This window comes from Triturus cristatus, chromosome 1_1 (genome assembly GCF_964204655.1).
Source record: "Triturus cristatus chromosome 1_1, aTriCri1.1, whole genome shotgun sequence".
NCBI lineage: Eukaryota > Metazoa > Chordata > Amphibia > Caudata > Salamandridae > Triturus > Triturus cristatus.
The window spans coordinates 1,147,388,498-1,147,408,646 of record NC_140579.1 but is presented as its reverse complement, the minus strand read 5'-3'; positions in this window follow the sequence as shown (position 1 = coordinate 1,147,408,646).

Here is a 20,149-nt window from a genome sequence, read left to right as displayed (position 1 = left end):
ACCTCTGTTTGCGCACTCTTCTCGCAATGTTCCTTTATTTTTGTATTTGTTTAAAATGTATGCAATACCCTTATTCCAGAGGCAACATTTTACTTAGTTTAATTAGGTGAATTTATATTTTTTATATTTTTTGCTTTCTGGTTGTGCCTCTTTTATTTATGTGCAGGCTTGACACATTTTTTACGGATGTTCCTTTAGGATGTGTAGTGATGTCACTGGGTTACTGAATGTGTTCACAAATGCTTTACACACTGCCTCTGAGATAAGCCTGTCTGCTCGTGCCTATCTACTAAGGGGGTGAGCAGGGGTTATTTTAGGAGTGTACCTCCTTACCCTGACTAGACACAAGGGTCTCTAATTGGTCAAAGGTGCCTACCTCTGCCAACTAGAGACCCCCAAATCTAACACTGCCCATATGGTTCATTCAGCTTTCATCAGGGCCTCTCTACCTTCCTGACTATGGGTAAGTATGCAGGGTATACCAATAATATTTTTTTACTGAATCCCTGCAACTGTCTAGAAAAAGGTCATCTACAAACTCTCACTTGGTTGCCTGAGCATTAGGGTTAGGAAGGGAGGAAAATAAAGAGCTGCAGTCTTCCAAGTTCCCAGGAGCAGGTTGTCATGAGAAGCATGCGGCATGGCCTAGAGTGGCGCTCCCCCATCCCTCAAACCTCGGATCAGGCTGGGGAGCTTCTGTCTCAATATCAGTAGTCCTGGGACAAACAAGGATGGAGGACATCAGGTGCAATTCTAAAGTGGCTGCCTCAATCAGAAGTTTCACAGTATTTAGTGTACAGAAAGTATTTTAAACTTGTTAGCTCCTAGGGCAAATATTGGTTAGCTCAGTCTACGTTGCTTGAACCCTCCTCTGGGACAGGAGGATCACGCGGTGACACAAACAGTCTTAGTTTTTGATGCATTTCTGCACAAAAGGTGCAGTGCTTTGAGAAGTAAGGAAAAGGTAGGGCCTGTTGCAATGCATGATCTTAAGTAGCACTGGATACAGCATTGCACAGTGTATTCCAGCTTGGCACAGTTTTCAGTTAATGGCAAACACCCACACCGGGCCTCTTGGACTGTTAGCGTGAAATCCAGAAAGATGGAAAGAGTGATGTTCTCGTGTGTCAGAACGTCACTGTCTGCTTTTCTCAGGCCAGGTGGCGAACATTCTACAGATAATTGAGCCCCATGTGAGAGGCTAGGACCCAGGGATCTGTAAGCCCTTTCCACAGCAAACAATGCGAAAAGCTGTCAGCTCCACAAAGGTATTTGAGAAGCCATATTGCCTGTGTTTGTTGCCTCAGGCATAAGTATGACTCATAGGTTGTTGCATTAAGATCTGGCTCCAAGTGCTCGCTCTTCACTTTTATGACATTTAGTACTTAAATGATGTTTACTATTTTTTCCATTGTAGTCAGCTGTGTTGCGCTACTTTCAGCTATAGTAATCCATTTTTCTTGCTTGCTGAGAGCAGTGGTTAGCGTGTCCACTCTGGAGTAAAGCACTTCAATCTTGTTATCTATAGATGTCAAGCTTTACTGGATATGTACTAGGTGCAAATTAATTTTGCCGTCATCCGTTTCCATGATGGCTCCCTGAGAGGATAATGCTTGTTCCAATGAGTGAGCTATGTCTGTCCTCTTGGTTTCAAAGTCCAATTTAGCTTACATGGTGTCATCCTTCCCCATCATGCATACAAGGGTATAGGCAATTGGGCACTGCATGAAGCTCCCAGATGCACAGTAGAGGTAGGATATGTGATCATTGGTGGATGCTGTGGTTGCTGGCGGAGCTCAGCTGTGATTAGAGGGCACACGCCCTACAGTACATATGCTGCAGATCTCAACATTCTCAATGCATTCCACTTCTCTCCAGATCACCCCAACGTCGCTAGGACGAGGGACTGGACACCCGACAGAATTTTACACAATGAAGGCATTGAAGTCTATGTCCACTTTTGCTCCTGGCACTGGAAATACAGCAGGCTACCCTCAGTCCTGGCAGCGGGGGTAGAATTCCACCCTTCTAGGGGGAGAGACATGTACACACTGGTCTCACCGGTAATAGTTTAAAAGAGCCCTGGCATCACAAAATGGATGCTGCAGCCACAGACACGAGTCTGGCCTCCTGCTGCTGACCGAACCTCTGGCAGGGGAGGCCTGGACAATAGGTTTCCTGTCACAGGGAGGTGTAACCACCTCCCGGACAGGCTTTAGTGTATTGGGGCTGGGTGGGTGTGATCTGAGAGTGCTTTGAAGTCAGCACTGGGGGCACATTTGGTGTCCCTGTGCATAGCCCAGTTCAAACCGGTTGCAGGGGCTACCAGCCCCTGCTCTGGCTCAAAACTGGACAAAGGAAATGGGTGTAGCCACCCCTCTTTCCTGACCCTCCCATAGGTGGGTCCCCAGAGTGTGTCCAACCCCTTTCTTTAGTTTAGTCCATTGTTAATTGAGGCGGTCCTGAAGGGTCGGGGGCTCCGGTACTCGGAGGTTTGTGTTTGGAGATATATATATATATATATATATATATATATATATATATATATATAAATATATATTTATATATATATTCACTGAAAAAACCATAGGTTTCACACATGTTATAGTTAGCTGGACATTTTACTGATAAAAAACCTATGAAATTCCCCCGTTATAGTTAGTGCAGGCAACTATAACTCACGCGACCGCAATCCACTGCTGATGCTAATACTGTATTTAGACACTTATTTGCCCATGTCTTCTTCCATTAAATTTTAGCTATACATATATTACAAATATTTTTTTTTCATAAAGACACATATGTCATCAGCAGAGGATTGCGGTCGCGTGAGTTATAGTTGCCTGCACTAACTATAACGGGGGAATTTCATAGGTTTTTTATCAGTAAAATGTCCAGCTAACTATAACATGTGTGAAACCTATGGTTTTTTCAGTGAATTTGCAAGGTTTTCTAAATGCTAATTCCTAACTATAACGTGTGTGAAACCTATGTTTTTTTTCAGTGAATTTGTACGGTTTTTTAAATGCTAAGTTACTTTACGCCATTCGTGGCGCGCGCGCCCACTCAACGCAGTTCGTTCCGTGCGCGCACGGTGCGCTTCGCGCACCTTGCGTGCCCACTTTACGCAGTTAGTCCCGTGCACGCACAGTGGGCACGCGGTGCGCTACGCGCACCGCGTGCCCACGTTACGCTGGATGGGCCATGTACGCACGATGCGCTTCGCGCACCGTGCGCACATGGAGGGCATATTATGCGCTTCGTTGTGCAAGGTAAACTTTTACATTTTCATTGCAGAAATATGCCATGCACATATAGTGCCCTTCGGGCACGATTTGCACACGGGGTAGGGAGAGTATGGTTAATTTTTTTGTAAAAATTTTTTTTACCGTACACGTACGGTAAGCGTAATCGGCGATTTTTCGAAAATAAAAATTATTGACTTTTTGGCCTTGGGGGTTCTTTGGGGACACCTTCATCAAGGCTAGGTGGTTAGGAGCCGTCTAAACAGCCCCTTTACATGTTTTTTGCCTTTGTTTTTCCTCCCCCCCTCAGAGTGCGAGAGAGAAAATGGCGGCCGCCGCTTCCTGGTTTCGACCGATTCGAATGTTTACTAAGATCTAACAGCCAATCAGAATCGCGCTTGCGCACGTCACCGTACGCGTACGGTAAGCTTACCGTAAGCGCACGGTAAGCGCACCGTAAGCTGCCACAGATATATATATTGATTTAAATGCTATTTTCTCAGGAACTACTGAACAGATTTACACCAGACCTACAAAAGGCACTTCCTTGACCTGAGGACTACCTCTCTGCCAAATTTCAAGTAACTCTGTTCAGCCGTTCGGGCTGTAGCTGTGTCTAAAGGTCCTATGGAAAAATGCATGGGAAAAACGCGTTTTGGGACCCCCCTTTTTTCTCAGCCCCCGCTTGACGAATCCCCCCGAGACTTTCAGGGTAGGAGCGGAGCGTAGCGCCCCATCTATTTTGAAAATTTCGCGAGGATTCGTCGACCGGCGCAAAAGTTATTCCAAATAGAATGTTGCGGATTTCCTATGGAAACAGGGTCCTAACTATAACTACCTACTGGCGACCGCCAGTAGGTAATATATATATATATATATATACATATATATATATATATTCACTGAAAAAACCATAGGTTTCACACATGTTATAGTTAGCGGAAATTTTACTGATAAAAAACCAATGAAATTGCCCCGTTATAGTTAGTGCTGGCAACTATAACTCACGCGACCGCAATCCTCTGCTGATGCTAATACTGTATTTAGACACTTATTTGCCCATGTCTTCTTCCATACATTTTTAGCTATACATATATTACAAATATTTTTTTTTATAAAGACACATATGTCATCAGCAGAAGATTGCGGTCGCGTGAGTTATAGTTGCCAGCACTAACTATAACGGGGCAATTTCATTGGTTTTTTATCAGTAAAATTTCCGCTAACTATAACATGTGTGAAACCTATGGTTTTTTCAGTGAATTTGCAAGGTTTTTTAAATGCTAATTCCTAACTATAACGTGTGTGAAACCTATGGTTTTTTCAGTGAATTTGTACGGTTTTTTAAATGCTAAGTTACTTTACGCCATTCGAGGCGTGCGCGCCCACTTAACGCAGTGCGTTCCGTGCACGGTTTTTATCAACTTTAATAAGCCCTGTACATTTGGTGGCCTTCGGCCACCAAAAGCACAGGGGGTGGGGTCAATGTGGATAGTGTTTTTTTTATTTCGATTTTATAATTTCATGTTGCCAAAATATAGTTTTTTTACTGTTGTAATAAGCCCTGTACATTTGGTGGCCTACGGCCACCAAAAGCACAGGGGGTGGGGTAAGTGTGGATAGTGTTTTTTTTATTTCTATTTTTTACCGTACGCTTACGGTAAGCGTACGGTAAGCGTACTCGGCGAAATTGCCGAAAAAAAAATAAAACCGTTTTTGCTCTTGGGGGATGTTTGGGGACTCCCTCAACATGACTATGTGGGAGGGAGTTGTCAAAACAGCCCCGTAACATGTTTTTGGGCATCATGTTTGATAAATAACACTCAGTGCGAGAGACAAAATGGCGGACGCCGCTTCCTGGTTTCGGCCGATTCGAATGTTTACTAAGATCTAAGAGCCAATCAGAATCGCGCTCGCGCACGCCACCGTACGCGTACGGTAAGCGTACTGTGGTAAATAATTTAATTACCGGTACTTAATTTGATGCGGAAAATTAATAAGAATAGCTCAGTAAAATAAGAGGCAGAATCCGTGGTATTAGAGATTCGGAACGGGCTTTATTCCAATAACAATTCGAATTGTTGGCTTCATATTCCATCACCACGGAGGTTCAGGAAGTGAAGGACCATACATTATTGACAGGTAATCATTTTTATAGAAGAGGCATTACAGTGAAACAGATGCAGGAGGCGTAACAGTTGATAACAGAGATAAAGATATACATGCGTAACTGAAATGGGTGTAACTAGGCGTAACCAAAGAACGTCATTAGGTATGATGTCACAAATGGGTGGTTCCATGAAAGAATTTCGCAATGTCAGCAAAAATACTTGGCAGAGATGCGCGCGCGGCAGCATGACGTGTGATTTGACGTGCAACTAGGGGGAGAATGGGACTTGACATTTAGCTCTACATGTGGAGACAAAAGTCTGGGTTATGTCAACCTAATCCCAAATCATATCTAATATCCTATGTTTAAAGAACTGTGTTATCCAAAAAGAGAGGTCTCTTAGGATAGAATCTTATTCTATACTGACTATACTGACTGTTAGTGCGTGTACAAGCGTCTAAGTGTCTACACTAGATGCGAGGGGGTAGGAATATTCCATGGTAACAGGGTTTATGAATTACTTGCATGAGGACAGCGAGGCCTGGCCCCTTTGCACGGTAGCTGGAGGAATGTTTACCTAAACTACGAGACAGGAATGCATCGGATGAGGGGCGGAGGAGATAATCTTGAAGGTGAAGTACAGTTTTCTGGCAGGCTACGGGCTGGATCAGGCACCGTTAGCCGCACAGGGAGTAGGACAAAGTTCATGGTCACAGATGCAGGCTCAGACTGGAGCTTTCAGAGGCAGAAGGCAGGAAAAGGCTTGGTGGCAGAATCAGGGCCTACTCGCCTGGACTGTAAAATGGGATAAATGAACCATATAAAGCCGGTGGCCTTTCATACTTAGGAATAGAATATCCAGCCCATTCATGACGGATCTGAAAGAGGACATGTTGACGGTGGACGCACATGTGTTTGCGTCTTCATAACTGGAACTGGAGGGAACATACATGTACTTGTGATTTATACATGAAACCGTTGGGGTCCAAGATAGGGGACATAACCGACCATAAAAATCCATATTTCCACAGTACGGTAAGCGTACCGTAAGCGGGCTCAGATATATATATTGATTTAAAGGCTATTTTCTCAGAATCTACTGAACAGATTTACACCAAACCTACAAAAGGCACTTCCTTGACATAGGGACTACCTCTCTGCCAAATTTCTAGTAATTCTGTTCAGCCGTTCGGGCTGTAGCTCTGTCTAAAGGTCCTATGGAAAAATGCATGGGAAAAACGCGTTTTGGGACCCCCCTTTTATCTCAGCCCCCGCTTGACGAATCCCCCCGAGACTTTCAGGGTAGGAGCGGAGCGTAGCGCCCCACCTATTTTGAGAAATTCGCGAGGATTCATCGACCGGCGCCAAAGTTATTCAAAATAGAATGTTGCGGATTTCCTATGGAAAAGGGGTCCTAACTATAACTACCTACTGGCGACCGCCAGTAGGTAATATATATATATATATATATATATATATATATATATATATATATATATATATATATATATATATATATATATATATATATATATATATATATATATATATCACCAAATGCTCCTTAAACAAAGAGACACACCGACTCTGGCTGAAAGCTGCATTTCGTTTATTCATGGAAAAGCACGAAGGCAATAGGCATCCTTTTCCCAACGTTTCTGCTTCTGCAAGCCTTGATCACGGGAGGAGTCTCTGACTTTTGAATGACCCACGTGGTTTCTTAAATCACTGCAGGCCGTATTCTTCTGCAGAGCACGCAGGGGGAAATTATTTTCAATTTTAAACGAAGCGCTTTGTTAAGCATGTTCTTCTTTACTTGTCAATCCCCCAGCGCTAAATACAGTCAGCCAAAATGCACAGTTCGTTTTTCAGTTTCCATTGACTAGAAACACAGAATCAGCTCGCAGCCTCAGGCAATTATTCCTTAAGCTCCCAACTCACCACAAGCTGAAAAACATTTCCACGCAGGGCAAGCAGGTCCGGTTCTAACAATAAATGTCCCACAATAGCTTGCCTCGCAAATTGAACTCAGACCTTGAAGGGCGGCCAGTGTAGCTGGTACGAGGCTTCCAGTCATAAATACCACCAAATGCTCCTTAAACAAAGAGACACACCGACTCTGGCTGAAAGCTGCATTTCGTTTATTCATGGAAAAGCACGAAGGCAATAGGCATCCTTTTCCCAACGTTTCTGCTTCTGCAAGCCTTGATCACGGGAGGAGTCTCTGACTTTTGAATGACCCACGTGGTTTCTTAAATCACTGCAGGCCGTATTCTTTTGCAGAGCACGCAGGGGGAAATTATTTTCAATTTTAAACGAAGCGCTTTGTTAAGCATGTTCTTCTTTACTTGTCAATCCCCCAGCGCTAAATACAGTCAGCCAAAATGCACAGTTCGTTTTTCAGTTTCCATTGACTAGAAACACAGAATCAGCTCGCAGCCTCAGGCAATTATTCCTTAAGCTCCCAACTCACCACAAGCTGAAAAACATTTCCACGCAGGGCAAGCAGGTCCGGTTCTAACAATAAATGTCCCACAATAGCTTGCCTCGCAAATTGAACTCAGACCTTGAAGGGCGGCCAGTGTAGCTGGTACGAGGCTTCCAGTCATAAATACCACCAAATGCTCCTTAAACAAAGAGACACACCGACTCTGGCTGAAAGCTGCATTTCGTTTATTCATGGAAAAGCACGAAGGCAATAGGCATCCTTTTCCCAACGTTTCTGCTTCTGCAAGCCTTGATCACGGGAGGAGTCTCTGACTTTTGAATGACCCACGTGGTTTCTTAAATCACTGCAGGCCGTATTCTTTTGCAGAGCACGCAGGGGGAAATTATTTTCAATTTTAAACGAAGCGCTTTGTTAAGCATGTTCTTCTTTACTTGTCAATCCCCCAGCGCTAAATACAGTCAGCCAAAATGCACAGTTCGTTTTTCAGTTTCCATTGACTAGAAACACAGAATCAGCTCGCAGCCTCAGGCAATTATTCCTTAAGCTCCCAACTCACCACAAGCTGAAAAACATTTCCACGCAGGGCAAGCAGGTCCGGTTCTAACAATAAATGTCCCACAATAGCTTGCCTCGCAAATTGAACTCAGACCTTGAAGGGCGGCCAGTGTAGCTGGTACGAGGCTTCCAGTCATAAATACCACCAAATGCTCCTTAAACAAAGAGACACACCGACTCTGGCTGAAAGCTGCATTTCGTTTATTCATGGAAAAGCACGAAGGCAATAGGCATCCTTTTCCCAACGTTTCTGCTTCTGCAAGCCTTGATCACGGGAGGAGTCTCTGACTTTTGAATGACCCACGTGGTTTCTTAAATCACTGCAGGCCGTATTCTTTTGCAGAGCACGCAGGGGGAAATTATTTTCAATTTTAAACGAAGCGCTTTGTTAAGCATGTTCTTCTTTACTTGTCAATCCCCCAGCGCTAAATACAGTCAGCCAAAATGCACAGTTCGTTTTTCAGTTTCCATTGACTAGAAACACAGAATCAGCTCGCAGCCTCAGGCAATTATTCCTTAAGCTCCCAACTCACCACAAGCTGAAAAACATTTCCACGCAGGGCAAGCAGGTCCGGTTCTAACAATAAATGTCCCACAATAGCTTGCCTCGCAAATTGAACTCAGACCTTGAAGGGCGGCCAGTGTAGCTGATACGAGGCTTCCAGTCATAAATACCACCAAATGCTCCTTAAACAAAGAGACACACCGACTCTGGCTGAAAGCTGCATTTCGTTTATTCATGGAAAAGCACGAAGGCAATAGGCATCCTTTTCCCAACGTTTCTGCTTCTGCAAGCCTTGATCACGGGAGGAGTCTCTGACTTTTGAATGACCCACGTGGTTTCTTAAATCACTGCAGGCCGTATTCTTTTGCAGAGCACGCAGGGGGAAATTATTTTCAATTTTAAACGAAGCGCTTTGTTAAGCATGTTCTTCTTTACTTGTCAATCCCCCAGCGCTAAATACAGTCAGCCAAAATGCACAGTTCGTTTTTCAGTTTCCATTGACTAGAAACACAGAATCAGCTCGCAGCCTCAGGCAATTATTCCTTAAGCTCCCAACTCACCACAAGCTGAAAAACATTTCCACGCAGGGCAAGCAGGTCCGGTTCTAACATATATATATATATGTCCAAGGAAAATTCTCCAATCAAAGGGAGCCCCCATCCTGCAGGGCGGCTTCACAGAAAGGGGCATGGAGCATTCCATGATTTGGCACACCAAAGAAAAAGAGAAGTGAAGCCCAACTCGGTAAATCACTGGCTTTATTGTGTCTCAAGGGTGGCAGAGCATCAGTCCTTACGCGTTTCGGTTGTTGGTCATGGCCTTGCTCACAGGTGAGGAAAGTCTCATTGAATAAACTCGCACCATTTAAATCACAATGATCACGTGACCCGGTGCAATCCTACATTTCCAAAAATGCACCGGGGTGTTGATGCAAACTGTGGTAGATGTACAATAATGCTGAATAGCATCTTGATGCCACAGTCTGATTAAAATCATTGCCCAGTGCTTGGACTGTGATGTAATGTAGATCTTGCTGGATAGCGTCCCAAATCGCAGTTTAAAAGTCTGCATGCAATGTAATGTTAAACAAATGAAATGTCACATATAAATTGTGTAGCGTTTACCTTCCATGTTTAAAGTCCTCATGATGTACTGCCCATGGTATCACCATATCTTTGAACCCAATGCCAGAGAGTCCAAGTTGGCAAGAGGAGACATAACTTCTCTAGTACTCCCTTTCGCACTGCCGTGCAAAAATACCTGGGAAATCCTTTTTGTCTGCATGTCGTCACATGGGACATATATTTATATATCTATGCATATATATAAATATATATGTGTGTGTGTGTGCGTTTATTTTTTAACCTCTACCCACTTACTACAACCAAAAATGATCCTTACCTCCCTTTACTTGTAACCACCTTTAAACCCTAAAGTCATCCTTACCTCCCTTTATCTCTGTGCGCACATAAAAAACTTATCTTATTTACAAAAATACTTACCTGCCTGATAAATTGCTGTGTGACAAATGTAGAAATACTTAATTGTGTGGCAAATGGATGCATGTAATTGATGCGTGATAAAGGCTGGTTCCTGTGTGTAATATTCATTTTAGTTACTTCATTTTTAGTCCTTATCATATTTTTTCAGAATATGTAATATTAATTTTAATATGTAATATTAATTTATTTTACAGCTGCTCAACATAAGTTGAATGCAAGCCATATTCATTTAAACAGGGGTCATACTCAATTCAATTTAAAAGCTTTTATTCGATTTGTACATACAAATCATACAAGCAGAAGATACATAATTAAAATGTTTAAAATCACAATATGAACACTTATAAGAAAAGATGGTAAGACGTTGTGCAAAAAACTAAAGTGCAACAATTAATAAGTAATCTTGCCATTTTGAGTCAACGTACTATTATAAAATGCAAGACATTCATAAATGAACAGACAGGAGATCAGTAGGGATTACTCAATGGGCCTTTCCTGGCAGCTGTACATCAAAATTTATAAATAATCATAATATACTGTGGCCATCAACAAATAAGAATAATACCTTAATTACAAAAATTGGTATAAAACTTGAAGACGTATATATACAGACAGGAATGTAAACAGTAATAGCAGCATAATACAATACCTGGCAGCTGTATAACATAGGTACAGACAGGTAAGTATAAAAATATTATAGTACAATACTTTTCCTGACAGCTGTACACTTCAGAATAAAGGTAGCCAGAAAAAAACAGATCTCCTCGTTCTCTAATGAGGATAAAAGTATCAGTGCTGTTTCTGTAGTACGGATATTATATTTAATAAAAATTGGCTTAAGGTATTTTAACCTGAAAAAATGAAAAAATTTACAGAAAAGTAAAAAGTGGCAACTATTCTGCCGAGAAATACTGTCACACGGACAGGGTATATCTGAACTGGTTCTTGTGTTTGGAAATGCAACCAAATGGTGAACAATACCCAATCTGACACGTGTTAAAACATACTGATGAGAGGGACGGGTCACATACACAAGATAGGATTGGAACCCCGAAGTTAGATTTAAATCTTTATAAAATTTCACGGTAATAAGATTGCCAGAAATTTTATCTCGCTCTGCCTTTCGGAAGTTTAGAAACGTTGTCTTAATTTCTTTTTTTGAGATAGAAACAACCTCTTCAGGCTCACGGAACACATCAATATTAAAAAGAAGGAGATACCAACGGTGGATGTATCTCAACCACTGTATGCGTGAAGAGTGGTCCAAGCCTATACAATCAAGAATAATATCCTGAGTAAATCGAGTCTCTGGTTTAGCCCAAATAGAACGCCACAATAAAAGTGGCCGGACTGCTGCTAAGTCAGAAATAAACTCGATCCCGACTTCTTCATGGATCAGCAGAATGGAGGCAGAAGGGGGAACACATAACAACCTCCTTAAAAACTTATTTTCCTCCTTCTGCAGGGAAATACCCACACTATGGCCCCATACACCTGCCCCATACAGTGCAGAGGAGACGCAACAGACATTGTATATGTTCATCATGTCTAAAATGCTTTGTGAGCCAAGTTTAGAGGCAAAACGAAAAATACTGCAAGTAGACCGCAGCATTTTTAGTCTGATAGAATCAAATTCCGAGGTCCAAGACCCGCTATTGTTAAATGTAATTCCTAGATAACAAAAGGACTTAACAGGAGTCAACTTTTCCTTATCCAGGAAAAAGGTATGCTTTGCCTGCTTAGCTGCCCGACCGCATGACATAACATACGTCTTAGTTTTATTCACGCGGAGCCGCCTAGCTTGAATAAACTGCATAAAATTATCGATTAGGCGCTGAAGGCCCATCTGTGTTCGGGATAAAAGAACAGCGTCGTCCGCGTAAAGTAACAGCGGAACAGGTTTACCACCAATCATACTCATTTAAACATGGCTTGTGTTCATTTCGTTATGTGGTTTATTCATTTCAAAGCATGCTACATTTATCTCACATAGTTTCATATTTATTTCAAAATGTGTCATATTAATTTTAATAAATGTCATGTTAATTTTGATGTGGGCCATATTAATTTCACCAAGCGTCATATTCATTTCAAAGTGGTTCATATTCATCTTAGCATGTGTCCTATTCCTTTCAATGAATGTCATATTTATTTCAATGGATGTCATATTCACCTTAACACCTGCCATAATATTTTCCACATGGGTCATATCCTTTTCAACATAGGTCATATTCATTTCAGTACATGTAATATTTGTTTTGATGTGCATCAGGTTAATTTCAAAGCATTATATATTCATTTTGACAGGTTTCATTTTAATTTCAGCATTGGTCATACTTTTTTTTAAGACAAGTTGAATATATTTCAATGGGGCTCATATTAATTTCATTGCATGTCATAGTCATCTTAGCATGTATCATACTCCTTTCAATGGATGTCTCATTCATATTAACACATCTTATATTCATTCTAACATGAAACATATCCATTTCAACAGGTATCATAATCATGTTAATGTGCATCATATTACTTTCAATGTAACCCGTCTTCATTTTGATAAATACCATGTTCATTTTAACGTTATTTGTATTAATTTTGAAACATGTCAAATTAATTTCAATGAAGCTCATATTCATTTCAACACATTGAATATTCATTTTAGCATGTGTTATATTCCTTTCAATCAATGTTATATTTTTTGCAATGGATACCATATGCATATTAACGCTTGTCATATTAATTTTGGGATGCAACTTTTCCAGTTTAGCGCATATCATATTCACTTCAATATGTGTCATATTCATATCAATGCAAGCCACATTCACTGTGACAAATGCCATGAGAATTTCAGCTTGATCATACTCTTTTTAAGGCATGTCAACTTCAATTCAATGGGGCTTATAATCATTTCAACACAAGCCAGATTCATTTTAAATCATCTTCTATTTATTTCTGTATATCTCATATTCATTGGAATCTGGGTAACATTCATTTCACCACAATTCATATTCATTGCAACATGTGTAATGCTTATTTCAGTTTATGTTATATTATTTTCAATGTGCATTATATTCTTTTCAGGATACAATATATTCATTTCAGTAACTTACATTCATTTCAATGTCATATTCATTTCAATGCATGCCGTATACCTCTTGGCATATGTCAGTCATTTCAAGAAATGTCCCATTCTGTCTGATGCATATTGTATACATTTCAGTGATAGCTATATTATTTATGGTGAGTGCCATATTTATTTTAGCATGATTTATATGTATTTCAGTACTGCTCTTATTCAGTTTGTACTGCGTTTTATTCATATCATTCACTAAGCAGCATATTCAATCTGCCAGGTTTCATATTTGTTTTGATTCAAGTCAGATTCACTCTGCCAGGTATCATAATTATTTTGACACATATTACATTCATTCTGGTGTGTGTCATATTCATTTTGCAGCAGGCTATGGATTTCAGAAGGTGTCCTATATGGGGATCTGTAATTTTGACATGAACGGCTTCCCATAGAGATCGCTTGTAGTATGACACTGATTGGTAGGGGGATAAGCAGAAGCAAGATGAACAGAAAACCAGAAACTGCATCCATTTTAAAAATACATGGTCAGACACGAAAATGTGGCATAACTACTTCACAGTATTAATTACACTTCCAAGGGACAAAGCAAATTAGTTACATATGCAGCATCAGTAACTTATCAATTACGACTCTATGCACATTAAAACTATTACTTTTTTCAAAATAATTTTCGCACAATGTTTGCACATTTTGAAAAAGGCTTACAGAGCATACGTAGTGTTTTGGAAAGACAGTTTGGGGATATGCTCAAGAAAGGAGTTTTTTTAACTTCAGTGTTTTGCTTGTGTATTGCCCTCAAAATTCGCAACAAAGTTTTATGAATGAAAAATTACCCCTTGCCAATATTGAGAAGCATATCGCTGAGGTTGGTTAGGCGAAATTATATACTAAACTAGATCTGAGAGCAGAGTACTACCTGGTTGCATTATACCCTGATTTACGTAATTTTACTACCTTCATTACACCTGGTGGTACATACCAATTTTGGCAGTTGTCCTTTGGCATGGAATCTGCAGGGCCTCTTTTTTTCAACATGTGATCTTGGAAACGTTTAAAGATATAAATAATATTTTCACGTTCCAAGAGGATATCCAGATTGTTACAAATAATACTCAAGAGCATGACAAAACTAGGGAAGTAGTTTTGCGGATTTGTATGGTAAGACTTGTAACCTTAAGGAAAGATAAGTGTGTGTGTGTTTAGAACAATGTAAATTGTTTACTTGGGCCATGTTTTGATAAATTGTGGTATGAAGCCCAAGCCAAGTTTGATTGAATGATTTACAACTGCACTTCCAACAACAGACAAAGACCAGTTTACTTTCTAGCGGGCCTACTCACAAAGTAAAATTTTCACTTATAATTGTCATCATATGTAAATCTACTACTGCACCCAGTGAGCCCTGTCTCCATTTTCTTCTATGGGAGTGTGTTGCAGTTCCTGTTAGAGTCCATTTGTGGTGCTGGACTTACTCCAAGGTTAGGCTGGAGTGCATTTAATAATCTTCTAGCATCTTTTTGGCTCGACCTTTGAAAGTGTTGTTTTTGATAAGCATTGGGCCTACTCTTTTGTGGGTGGTTGTTTGAATTTGCATGTCCACTTCTAAACCCCCCTTGTTGAAATGTAAATCTTCCCCATTTGTCCAGGCCGACCCCCCCACCCCACTTAAAACTAAAATGTAGACCTAATTGTGTTGATATCTATGATGCACTTGCAGAACCACTCCAAATGTAGCTGCTGGTAAAATGCTTTGTGAATTAATGACGTGGAAGACAGCCAGCCCAAGTTTGAGTACATTGTGGTTTAGATCAATGAGAAAGGAAGACGGTATATTGGTGAACATGCTGGGGCTGGACGCTCAAAACAGTGTGGATAGCAGTGCAAATATAAAATGTGGAAAGAAATGCAGATTTTCCACAGTTTTAATGGGTAGAAAATCTTGATTTTATTAAAGGCACGGAGGCTAATATTATGCATAATACCTATATTGCTCCCCAAACACAGCAGCAACAAATACTAGAATTTAGAACACAAATAACTTCTAGAACGTTGAACATGCATATACTGATAAAACGGGCAGCCATCTTCCTCTTTAGGTGCTGCGAAAAAAACAGAGTCCACATAAAAAACTAAGATCCATCACTCCAACTCCAAGCGATTCTGAATCTTCCAGAAACTGCCCCAAACGATCGACTCTTCGTCTTCATCCTGCATAGTAAAAACAAACGATTAAAAAACAGGGCGGGAATAGAGAAGAGATGATATTAGCCTCCGTGCCTTTAATAAAATCAAGATTTTTTACCCATTAAAACTGTGGAAAATCTGCATTTTATAGCAAGGCCCGGAGGCCAATATTATGCATGTTCAAAGTTCATCTAAAACTCTATCCAACACATTTTCCACAGGCTTAAAATAGAACCTCTTAAACGTCGAGTCATTAGACCAATCTGCCACTTTCATAATCCCACTTAAACTAAAACCTCTCATAAAAGCTTTCCTAGCCACAGCCCCTATAACAGAATGTGCCCCAAAATCATTCACATCCACACCTGCCTTTGACATAACCTCTCTCACCCACCTTGCCAGCGTAGGAGTTGACACAGCCTTAAAAGGCTTCCTATAAGAAATCAAGAATTTAGAACAACCATCTTGCCTCAAACCAACAGTCCTTTTTTCATATTCTCTAAGACAACCAACCACACACAAATTATCATGTCCCTCTAAAAGAGGATAAAAAATTGCCCTAGACATAGACTTTGTCCTTTTCCTTATCTCAAAGCACACTCCTTCTGGCTGATAACACCTTGAATCTACCTCTAAAGCCCAAATATCAGAAACTCTTCTAAAAGAAACCAAGCAAAGAAGCATAGTCAATTTCCATGATAACATCTTAAGCTCCAAAGACGAATTAGCACCCCAACTATCCAATTCCTTCAGAACCACCGAGACATCCCAAAGCACACCATACTTAGCCTTTGGAGGTAGAGCCACTCTAACACTCTTAACCAATCTTTTAACCAACACATGTTGCCCCATTGGCAGACCACTTACCAAAACATGACCTGCTGAAATTGCAGATCTGCTTATGTTAACACTATTGTAAGCCAAACCACTCTTATACAGTTCCGATAAATAATTTACCACCTTCACTACAGGTGCTGATGCGGAATCCAAATTCCTCTCAACACACCAACCAGACCATCTTCTCCAAGCTGATCTATAAACCTTGGTTGTTCCCTTAGACACTGATTCCGCGATAGGATCCTCAGCCTCCTTTGATAGTCCATGCACCTGCCTTACTCTCTGTTGTAACCTCATAAAAACTTCTCTGTTTAATCTCCAGTTGCTCACATCCCTGAGATACCTTGAATACCAATCCGCTTCTACGTTGCTCAACCCCGGAATATACTGAGCCTGAACCATAATCTCCTTCTCTAAGCAAAACTTCCAAAATTCCTTTGGCAAAACCGCTAAACCCCTCGATCTCGCACCTCCCAACTTGTTCACATATCTCACTGCTGACAAGTTGTCCATTTTCAACAGGACACAGCATTTCACTTGATCCCTTAGGAAACTCTTTACTGCAAAGGATCCCGCCAGAAGCTCCAGGCAATTTATATGCATCACTCTCTCCTCCTTTGATCATTGTCCCCCTGTTGACACCATGCCACACCGTGCTCCCCATCCGTGCAAACTCGCATCCGATTCTATCTCTATTTCTGGCACCTCCCCAAAGATCGTCCTTCCATTCCAGGCTTCCAGACTCATCAACCACCACTTCAACTCTTCCTTTGACTCCTGAGTCAACATCACCTTCTATGAATACTTTGCCCCTCTTCTCAAATGATAACCCTTCAACCTCTGTAACGCTCTGTAATGAAGAGGAGCTGGAAAGATCGCTTGAACTGATGCAGGTAACAGACCCAGTAACCGAGCTAATTGTCTCAATGTAATCCATTCTGCCTTCCTCACTCTCTTTACCTCCTTTCTGATTTTCCTCACCTTCTCCATAGGCAACTTCAAAACACATTCCAACGTCCGTATCTGAAAAACTAAAAACTGCATCACCTGCTGAGGCTCCACACATGACTTCTCTTTGTTCACCACAAAACCTAGATCCTCCAGAACCCTCACAGCAAACTCTGTTTGTTCCTTTGCTAACTCCTTCTCTTCCGCCATGATTAACACATCGTCCAGATAGACAATCAAACGTATTCCCCTTGACCTCTACCAAGCTGCCACTGGCCTCATCACTTTTGTAAAGCACCATGGGGCTGAAGTCAACCCAAACGGGAGACTCTTGAACCTCCAAAACCTTCCTTTCCACCTGTACTGTAGATAATCTCTTTGCTCTTCGTACATCGGAATAGTCAGATAGGCATCCTTCAAATCCAACCTTGTCAACTAATCCCCTTTCCCTAACAGATCCCTCAACATATGGATGCCCTTCATTTTGAAATGATTGTAAGGAACCCAATCGTTCAACTCTCTCAGATTGATTACCGGCCGCATACCTTTTTCCTTTTTTTCCCGCTAAAAATACATTGCTTATGAAACCTCCTTTCACTCTTCCTGCCAGTTCTATTGCCCCTTTTGCCTCCAAAGCCGCTATTTCTTTCGTTACCATATCCTCCATCTCCTCTGAGAACCTCAGAATATTCGGAGGCCTCTCTTGCACTGGAGTCTGCAAAAAATCTATTTTGTAACCTGACAACGTTTCCAAAATCCATGGATCCTGTGTAATTTCTCTCCATCTCGCAACAAAATGGGCTAGTTTGCAGCCCAACTTTATTTGGATAGAAATAGGGTCTTGAAAACAGCTTACCTGAGGCACCCCTTGATCGCCTCTCTGATCGCATGCCTTTCGCTCTGCTTCTTTGCTTTTGTGGGAAAAAACTTCCCTGCCCCCATCTCGAACTGCTGAAGTTTGAACCAAAACCGGTCCCTTAGGGTCTGAAACCTCTTCCCAAATTTCCTCTAGAAACACCTTGTCCACGGCCGGGGAACCGACGCCGCATTCACCCGGCCACGCCAAAAACTCTCCTCATATCTTTTTGCGCTTTCTCTAGTGAGCTAAAAGTACCCACATATCTGGACATATCTTTCATAAAATCATCACCAAAAAGAAACCCATCACTACGTTCCCCTAACTCCTTACTAGCAAGATCTGCCAACTTCGGATCTATTTTGAAAAGAATACTCTTGCTTCTTTCAATGCAAAGCTCAGTGTTTGAATTACCAAGAAGGCATATAGCTCTCTGGACCGACTGATGCATTTCTGCCACATCAATTCCCGTATTATTGGAATGCGCCTCCACACACATGTCAAAAATGTTCTTTACCTCTTTTGTTTATAAATGCCAACATTTTCTGGTCCAGCTCAGGAGTGTAAGCAACCTTACTTTCCAGACTTGGCCTTGGACATTCGCTCCTCACCCTAGTCCTCACATCCTTAGGTATTTCCCTTCTAATCCAATACCTCACGTATTTGGCTACATGCTCCACAGGAGCCCATTGCAGAGAGAGTGGATGTTGTATGAAAAGAGGATCAAACATCTCTTCCCCTTGCGGATCTACAATGTCATTTACCTCTATTTTAATCTCATTCTCCTTCACCTTTCTCCTCTTCAATGGAACCTCCTCCACATCCGACTCATCTATGCTTGAGCTACACGTAAGCTCAACATCACCACTAGAGGAGCTAGAATCACAGGCCACCGCTGTGTGTTTAACTTTATGCGCCTTTATAGTGCTCTCCTTCGCCTTTATAGCGGACTCTTTTAGAACCTTCCGTTCTTTCTCCTTCCTTACTGTTTCAGCATGCTTTCTCTTCTGAGTCTTTTTCTTCCCCTGGCTAGACCTCTCTGCAACCACTTCCATCTCTTCGGTGGTCCAGAAGTTCTTATCTTCGCCAGATCTTTGTCTTTTTTGCAATGTTTTTTCTAAACTATTTTCTTTTTTTTTGTCAAGAGACGCAGACATCTCTCCAAACATTTTCTCCATATAGCTCTTCATTCTTGCCTCAAAACTTCCTTCAAACTTTCCATTATATCAACAGTATCAAATTGTACCTCCTTTTCCAAATCCTTCCAATTTATTTTCCACCACAAAAATCACCTGAACAAACCGTCCACTGCTCAGCCTAAAACCTCCTTTAAATTTAAAATTCTATTCACCAAACGCTAACAACTTATCACCAACTGTCCTCATAAAAACTACCAAACCTCTCTCCTCACGTAAACTCGACCTGCATTTGGACTGTTAACCGAAGTCTGACAGAAAGTGACTCGCGCTCTGTCAGACTCGGTGTTAACCCCAAAATATGGCTGATTAAAAATGCATCACTTTCAATACAGCTTCCCAACTAGACAAAATGGCCACCGCACGTTTCATAGGTATGGCATCTCTACTATGCCAAGCTAGACTCAATCACAGTCAGAATGCGCTCTTCACAATATCCTTCCCTCGTCATAGAGAAGTAAGCGCGTGCCATGCCTCTGCATCTTCGTGCCTCGCGCCCCACGCTCCCCGACTCAACTGCCAAATAATAACGGTAAGTTTACCGATACTTAAAGCCACAAAAATAACTCCTTCAAACCCCGTTCAAAAGGCTCACAAATCATCCATACAAGGATTAATTGATCGCTAATCTAGACTTTTACATTAATTTTATAACGTTCAAATATTCC